Here is a 9,122-nt window from a genome sequence, read left to right as displayed (position 1 = left end):
GTTCAAAGTGCCGTCATTGCGAACAAGAGGTGACCGAGATGTGTAACCAATGGTACCCCATACCAGCACGTCGGGTGATACGCCAGTATGGCGATGACGAATACGCGCTTCCAATGTGCGTTCACCGCGATGTCGCCAAACACGGATGGGACCATCATGATGCTGTAAAGAGAAGCTGGGTTCATTCGAAAAAAAGACGTTTTGCCATTCGTGCACTCAGGTTCGTCGTTGAGTACACCATCATAGGCGCTCCTGCCTATGATGCAACGTCAAGGGTAACCGCAGCCATGGTCTCCGAGCTGAAAGTCCATGCTGCTGCAAACGTCGTCGAACTGTTCGTGCAGATGGTTGTTGTCTTGCAAACGTCCCCGTCTATTGACTCAGGGATCGAGACGTAAATGCACGATCCGTTACAGCCATGCGGATAAGATGCCTGTCATCTCGACTGCTAGTGATACTAGGCCGTTCGGGTCCAGCACGGCGTTCCGTATTGCCCTCCTGAACCCAGCGATTCCATATTCTTATAACAGTCATTGGATCTCGACCAACGCGAACAGCAATGTCGCGATACGATAAACAGCAATCGTGATAGGCTACAATCCGACCTTTATCAAAGTCGGAAACGTGATGGTACGCATTTCTCCTCCTTACACGAGGCATCACAACAACGTTTCACCACGCAACGCCGGTCAAATGCAGTTTGTGTATGAGAAATCGGTTGGAAACTTTCCTCATGTCAGCACGTTGTAAGTGTCGCCACCGGCGCCAACCTTGTGTGAATGCTCTGAAAAGCTAGTCATTTGCATATCACAGCATCGTCTTCCTGTCGGTTAAATTTCGCGTCTGTAGGACGTCATCTTCGTGGTGTAGCAATTTTAATGGCCAGTAGAGTAAGTCAAATTTAAAGTTTCTTTGGTTATCTGCCTCTGATTTAGGATTTAATATAAGCTATTTCTACGTTCAATAAGGGGATTAAATGGCAATAAGAAACAGAGAAATTGCGTAGAACGGAAGAGTAGGCTAAATGGAAGAAGAGGAAATCTGATGAAGGAAAGTAAATCAAAAAGGAAAGTAATTACAAAATAGTAACAGGTAAGAAAAAATTACAGACACTAACGCTGTTCGGTCAAAAGGTGTCATCAAAGTTATTAGTGGAGCTCATACTGAGTGCACAGATATAAAAAGAGGTGACAGTCGTATTGCTTTGCTTTTCTTCCTCTGGCCTTTTTTGCACTTTGACAGCTGAAAAATCTGGTCTGCTCAGGAGTAGGTGGCGTATCCGGGATCTCGACAGCAAAACAGGTGCGTTGAACCGGCGGGGCGCAAGACCTGCTGCAGACAAAATAATGCAGCTCCAAGGCTGAGCCAGGCGGGGCAGCTATAAAGGCGGCCCCCGGCCCCGGGTCCACACAGCAGCCGCGAGTCCCGGGCAGCAACCTGACATCGCTACTCCCCCCACACGTCTCACCATGAAGGCTTTCGTAAGTACCCTGGATCACTCCCCACTAGTAGTGACGGGAAAAGCCGACCGGATAAAACCTATACCAGTATTTTACTTCTGAATAATTGATTTTTTTCGATACTTGTTTGATCTGGCTTATAACGTGTGTTCTGTATGTTTTCCTAATAACCGGGAGGAAAAACAGGAATATCAATCAGCCATAGCAGCACTATTAAAATTTTTAGTTTGTAAATAAATCTTTTTGATAACGGAGTAAATTTTATTCGTAAAATTTCCATTGCTTTAAAATATTGCCTAATTACAGAAAACGGAAAAAACGGTCAGCGCTATTTTAATAATAATGCCGATGGAAACGACCAACAAATACATGGGGTAAACTTCTCAGAGAGAGCAACACACCTGCTACCACGTGGCGTGTCCTATTGTATGGTACGCATGTGCATGCAGTGTGCGAGACTGTATGGTAGAGTCTCACTATTGTCGTTGGACGTTATTTGTATTGCGTAATGGCACCGCCGCTAGTGTAGAATCATTTTACGAATTGCGATTCCAGTGAACTACAACGCTCCATTTCCTTTAAAAGATTAAAAACGGAAGCCACAACAAACTGGCGACATAGTAATAGGAGGAAAAAACTTAACAATTCATTCATTCAGTTTCAATTCATTCATTGTTTAAAATAAAAATAGAAAGTAGGTGGTCTGTAGCCCATGTCTACACAAAACCTTTTATCTGCTTGCAGCACTAGAAACCGAATTATTAACACGAATCATAGAGTTCCTCAACCTCGGTCTTCACCTTTTAGAACTGAATATTCGTAATACCCAGAGTTCGTCAACCTCGGTCTTCACCTTTTAGAACTGAATATTCGTAATGCCCAAATAGCGGCATGATCCTCGATTATAACACGATTTTTGAGCAGAGTCCTCAAAAAACTAGAATCAACAGGAGGATATTGGTCATTTTTTGTAGTATTCAGTCACTTATCACTTTTCGAGATTATCAGCGAATGGTAGGATAAAGTTTTCTTTTATTTACGTATTTAATTTAATATTTTCATTCTATGTGTTTTGAAACTGAAGGAGTCAAAATTTCTCAATCTTTGTTCGATTTTTACGCTTATCACAGGAAATAATGGGTACGAAAAAACGGAAGTCGGTTATTCCATAAACATAATGAGAGTTCTTAACACCGAGGTTAAACTTACGTTGAAAACAACGGATAACACCTAAAACAGATTGTTTCAGCGATAACCACCATCCCTACTAATTATGAAACCAGAATTCCTTCATTTCTGGCGAGTGCCCAGCTGGTTCATAGAACATGTGGAATAATGTCGTTCTGCTTTTGGTCTGCTAGAAATGTGAGTGGTAGTTTCAGTGACGAGTAATGGGCGACAGGCAAGAAATTCTGTGAGCCAGCTTTAGAAATAAGCCCCCCCCCCCCCCCCTCCCGACAAGACTTCTGTGAATATATTCCTTTGCTGATGAACAGCTTGTGTAATCTCAAATGGATAAATCTGTACCAATCTCTTAAACTAACAGCACTTTGTTTAGTACTACATGTCTCCATCGAAAGATAATAGGAACTAGCCATCTGGAATATTATTATCGTCTCTTTATTCACGAAATATATCCCCATTAACGAATGAGATCATGATGACAATATATTTAAGCAAAATCGATTTTGTAATCACTAAAACCCAGCATCGTACCCATTTAAGGACGCTATGAAATCGATAATGGAGTAAGTATCTGCTCGGAAGTATAGTAGCACATACTACACAGTATATTATGTATGTTATCTGATGACGTAACTGCTAACTATCAGCATCAAACATTGAATTTTTTTTCGTTAATGCTTCTGAGCAAGCTCTTGAAAGCGCAATTATTTTGTCATGATCCAAGGAACCTCATGAAGGAGTTAAGCGACTCAGATATCTGGATCGTGGCTGTTAGTGGGACTTACATTTTATGAGTAAAAAAAGGTGAATTTGTACAGCAATGTCTACTCTTCTCCTTGATTCGCTAATACCTACGTGATATAAAGTTTCCCACTGCGCTTTGCTGTGTGTTTTTGAAAGCTGGTCTCAGGAAATTCTGTAAGGGTTTTGAAACGGTTTTCGTTAAAGTCTGATTCACAAGGAAGACGTGTATATATAATATATAACCATTTCGTGTATAGTGCCTGAACTATTATGACGTATGTCGATTAAGAGATGCCTCTTGAGAACTTTCCTGGCATCTGTTACTTAAATCATTCAGGTAAATGAAAGTGATGATATTCAATTGTTAAATTGTTCTCTGAATTTTAATAAGTCTACGGACTGACCTTTAAACAAAATTAGCACTACACCAGAGAAACCATTTGGCGATAGAGACATACTCGCATGAAGCTGGGTTGGGTCGCCGCTGTTGTATAATAGGATGTTAATTTCTGTAGTTCAGAATAGCTGCTCTCATAATACGTTCTTCGAAGAACGAACCTCGGGATATCATTGACCAGTAGCCAAAAGAACTAGCAGTTTGTTATCTCAGAGATTGAAATACATGATGTTTTATAACTTACGTTACACACTTCTAGAGGCAATTTTTTTTACATGGCTGCACATTCAGAGACCATGAATAGTTACAATTGAAAGAAAACTTGGCACATGTTCACCTGACCGCATTTGTTAACGCGGGCACCTCAGTCCGTTTGCAACCTGTAATCGCGTAAGTAACGAGCAGCCCTTAGTGGCTCGCCGTCACAATTTTTTATCTTAAATATCTTTGTGACGAATGCCCTTTTGGCATATTTATTATTTATAAATGACATATAAGTACTACCATTCTTTCACGATAATTCTGTATGTATACTCTGTATCATAAATGTTTAATCATAATTGTGTTACCATGTTATAGACCATTCTTTGATTTAAATTCTGAGGAAAACACTCCTAGCAGTGTTGAAACCCGGTTAATTCGTTAAAAATAGTGTCCGAGGGCTGTTTTCTTTCAATTGTAACTTCTAGAGGCTGTAGAGGGGCTTAGTAGATCACGCTTTACATAGGAACCCATGTCCAGAAACGTCATTTAACGACGATACAGAGCATCAGAGTTATAGGTGCCGGCGCCTTAAATGTATGTATATTCATGGTGATTCCGTGATCATGTTGCAAACGTTCTAGGATGATGGATAAGGATAAATGCATCAATTTGAAGTAAGTGGCACTGTGCCGGAAACGAACGAGTCGAAAGTTTTAAACAAAAATCGTTTTCATACCTCTGACAGTGCAATACATGTTCTAGTACTGTTGTTACTGGCTGTAGGGTAGGTAACATTTAGAGGTGATAGTACCGACCAAAACAAGAAAAGAAATTGCAGTACACAGGGGCTCTGAAATGCATACCTTATGAGCTAAGAGCGCTTGTTCAATAGAGAAGATGTGTTTCACAGTTGCGTATTTTAGAGCCCAAGTTTACAGGACATTTTTCCCTTGCTTTGGCCCGTACTACCTTTCCCGTAAGTTGCCTAATGTACAATTTTAGCAACAACAGCACCAGTACCTGTATTCCACTGTCAAAGGTATCAGAACGATTTTCGCTTATAACTTTCGACTCGCTCGTTTATGGTATAGGGACCCCTGCCTCATATTGATACATTTATCCCTCTCCATCATTCTAGGAAATCTATAATGTCACCTTGGAATTACCCTATATATACGTGCATTTACAGACGGAGGCGCCTATAACTTTGACGCTGTGTAACGTCATTGGATGACGTTTCCGTACATTGGCTCCTATGGAAAACTTTATCTACTAAGGCGCCTCTACAACTTCTAGAAGTGTGTAACACGAATTGTGAATGCACCCTGTGTATGTAGAAAAAACAGATGTGTTTCGACTCTGATGACATAAAAGCTAATTCTAGAAACTGACGTTTTAGATAGTCTGTCCTGCAATGTATCTGAAAAAAAGTTTCGTATCATTCGCCTGAAGTGTCAGATACCAATGTATGTTATACTTCATATCTTCACTCTATTTCATGTTGGTCTGTCTGCATGTATTTCACCCGCTGTCCGCAGGTCTGCTCTTTCCTCGTAGTGCTGCTGGTGGCGGCCGTGTTCGCCCAGGAGAAGGCCAAGGAGACCCTGAAGGGCGCCGAGGCCTACTACGCCTACGCCGCCCCCTACGCCTACAGCGCCTTCGGCTACCCCGCCGTCAGCGCCTACTCCGCCTACCCCTACGCCGCCGCCGGCTACCCCTACTACTACCGCTGAACACGGACACGGCTTCTATGAGGATGCAACTCTTACTTCAGTGACTGCTGTACTCTCTTCCTTCCTTCAATAAATACATCTGTATCACAAAACTTACCATTTATTTATTTATTTATTTAATCGTATGGTGATTTTATACAATATACAGTTGATATAAGGCAAATGATTTTATACAATATACATATGATATAAGACAAGATTAAACCTTAAAGTCCGTGTTTTTCAACCAGTTAATTAAGCTAGGTGTGAGAACTCCAGGGTATGAATGAAGTGGATAGCGTCAGACTAAATGTTCAATTGTCTGCTCTTCTTGATTACATTCACACAATGGTGAACCGATCCAGCCCCATTTGTACCTGAAGTAGCTACAACAACCATGTCCAGTCCTTAACCTGTTGAGGGGGCACCAAAGTTTCCTTGGTAGGTCAAAACCTTTTGGCTTCTTTGTGGGATCAAGGTGATGGGCTCTTGTTCCCAATGTTTTTGTTGATCATTCATGTACCTGAAGTAGCTACAACAACCATGTCCAGTCCTTAACCTGTTGAGGGGCCACCAAAGTTTCCTTGGTAGGTCAAAACCTTTTGGCTTCTTTGTGGGATCAAGGTGATGGGCTCTTGTTCCCAATGTTTTTGTTGATCATTCATCCTTCCAGCTTTCATTTAGATCAAAACCACCCACGATGAGTCGTCCTGCAGTAACACTTGCTGGTCTTCTTGATCCCAATCGTTTCTGTGGTGGATAACAGAATTCCTGGTGCAGTGGTAGAGAAGGTGATGCAGAGATTTTCTTGGCCTCCCTCAGTAGAGCTTGTTTCCGCCATAAGTGAGGTGGAGGGATGTAACTCAGTACAGGTAACCAGTGGCATAGGGTTGATTTGATGGAACCAGTAATGCAGCGCATACAATATGCCCGGAAACATAACTAATAACCGTCCTCTTCAGGATCATCCAACTAGAGACGAGAAAACATACCATGGAGTTGTGTCAATTATTTCCTGTTGCCCGTGCAACATCTGGCAGTACTCTAGATACCAATTACACAGACAAGAATTCTTAGTTGGAAGAACTATGATGTAAATTCTACTTACAAACCTTCAAAAGGAATAATTAATTTAAATTGGCATTGAGGTTCTAGTGATTTTCTGCATATAGCAACTTCTTCACGGGATTCCAAGAGATAAGAAAAGATTGGGTTGATGACCTAATGGAAAGTGGATAGGTGACAATAGAGAAAATGGATGATCAACATGGATACCCATAGCACTTATTGCGCTATACTTCTAGAGATGTCACATAACCTTCCCCACACAACACAGGGCAACCACAAGTGTTAACGATCGGACGTCACGTCGCGAGTGCAGTGCCATATAGCGTGATTGACAGTGTACTGTGGGCCAGATCGCTGCCGAATTGAATGTGGGCTGTTAGGAACCGCCGGCCGGAGTGGCCCAGTGGTTCTAGGCGTTACAGTCTGGAAACGCGCGGCCGCTACGGTCGCAGGTTCGAATCCTGCATCGGGTATGGATGTGTGTGATGTCCTTAGGTTAGTTAGGTTTAAGTAGTTCTAAGTTCTAGGGGACTGATGACCTCAGATGTTGTCCCATAGTGCTCAGAGCCATTTTTTGTTAGGAACCCTATTCTAACAGAACAGTACGGGGATAAATAGCCTTCAGCAGCTAATGAGAGACTCACGTCCCTTTCCTTTCACATGATTTTTGGACACTTAGTGAACATGTATACACTAAGTGACGAAGAGTTCGTTTGTCAAACACTTGTGGTCGCCCTCTGTAGAAGTTTACATGTGTGGAAACGTTATCTCTGACATATTTCAAGATCCAGGCTGGATACTGTTGACCTCAAAAAACGTAATTCTGGTGTAGTCTCCGATTTTCACCGAATATCGTCTCTATTTCAATGTCGGTTAACTCATGACATGCTGCTATGGAGTTACCTGTAACTAACTGCTCATGTATCGTAAACATATACGCTGTACGCAAAATCAGCTCTGACTCTATTTCTTTTGTACTGATTCTCCTGTTTCATTCATCTCTCTGAACAAAATGAAATGACTTTTTTCTTTCTGTACAGTCGTTGGTTCCTTTCTCTAAACCTCTTCTGTTATACACAGATATCAGGAAACTAACAAAAATTGATAAAAGCAGTTAAAATCTACTTCGCAGTACGGAATATCAGACCAGCTGTGTGGCTGGATTGAAGAGTTTTTAGCAAACAGAACACAGCATGTTGTTCTCAATGGAAATACGTCTACAGCCATTAAAGTAACCTCTGGCGTGCCACAGGGGAGTTCAAAAATGGTTCAAATGGCTCTGAGCACTATGGGACTTAACATCTGTGGTCATCAGTCCCCTAGAACTTAGAACTACTTAAACCTAACTAACCTAAGGACATCACACAAATCCATGCCCGAGGCAGGATTCGAACCTGCGACCGTAGCAGTCGCGCGGTTCCGGACTGCGCGCCTAGAACCGCTAGACCACCGCGGCCGGCCACAGGGGAGTGTTATGGGACCATTGCTTTTCACCATGTATATAAATGACCTAGTAGATAGTGTGCGGCTTTTCGCGGATGATGCTGTAATATACACAGAAGTTGCAGCATTAGAAAATTGCAGTGAAATGCAGGAAGATCTGCACCGGATAGGCACTTCGTGTAGGGAGTGGCAACTGACCCTTAACATGGACAAATGTAATGTATTGCGAACACATAGAAAGAAGGATCCTTTATTGTATGTTTATAGGATAGCGGAACAAACACTGGTAGCAGTTACTTCTGTAAAATATCTGGGAGTATGCGTTCGGAACGATTTGAAGTGGAATGATCATACAAAATTAATCGTTGGTAATGCGGGTGCCAGGTTGAGATTCATTGGGAGAGTCCTTAGAAAATGAAGTGCATCAACAAAGGAGGTGGCTTACAAAACACTCGTTCGACCTATACTTGAGTATTGCTCATCAGTGTGGGATCCGTACCAGTTCGGGTTGACAGAGGACATAGAGAAGATCCAAAGAAGAGCGGCGTGTTTCGTCACACGGTTATTTGGTAAGCGTGATAGTGTTACAGAGATGTTTAGCAAACTCAAGTGGCAGACTCTGCAAGAGAGGCGCTCTGCATCGCGGTGTAGCTTGCTGTCCAGGTTTCGAGAGGGTGCGTTTCTGGATGAGGTATCGTATATATTGCTTCCTCCTACTTATATCTCTCGAGGAGATCACTAATGTAAAACTAGAGATATTCGAGCGCGCACGGAGGCTTTCCGGCAGTCGTTCTTCCCGCGAACCATGCGCGACTGGAACAGGAAAGGGAGGTAATGACAGTGGCATGTAAAGTCCCCTCCGCCACACACCGTTGGGTGGCTTGCGGAGTATAAATGTAGATGTAGATG

At 42.4% G+C, this 9,122-nt stretch overlaps 1 long non-coding RNA gene across 1 annotated transcript; it reads left to right on the top strand.

Moving 5' to 3' along the window:
- Nucleotides 1-1,308: 1,308 nt before the first annotated feature.
- Nucleotides 1,309-5,816, top strand: LOC124606974. The gene is made up of 2 exons (XR_006978753.1): nt 1,309-1,481; nt 5,529-5,816. It is a non-coding gene; the product is annotated as an uncharacterized LOC124606974 (long non-coding RNA).
- The last annotated feature ends 3,306 nt before the right edge of the window (nt 5,817-9,122 follow it).

This window comes from Schistocerca americana, chromosome 3 (genome assembly GCF_021461395.2).
Source record: "Schistocerca americana isolate TAMUIC-IGC-003095 chromosome 3, iqSchAmer2.1, whole genome shotgun sequence".
In the NCBI taxonomy this organism is placed as follows: domain Eukaryota; kingdom Metazoa; phylum Arthropoda; class Insecta; order Orthoptera; family Acrididae; genus Schistocerca; species Schistocerca americana.
The sequence above is the reverse complement of the archived record's forward strand: the minus strand, read 5'-3'. Positions and strand labels throughout refer to the sequence as shown.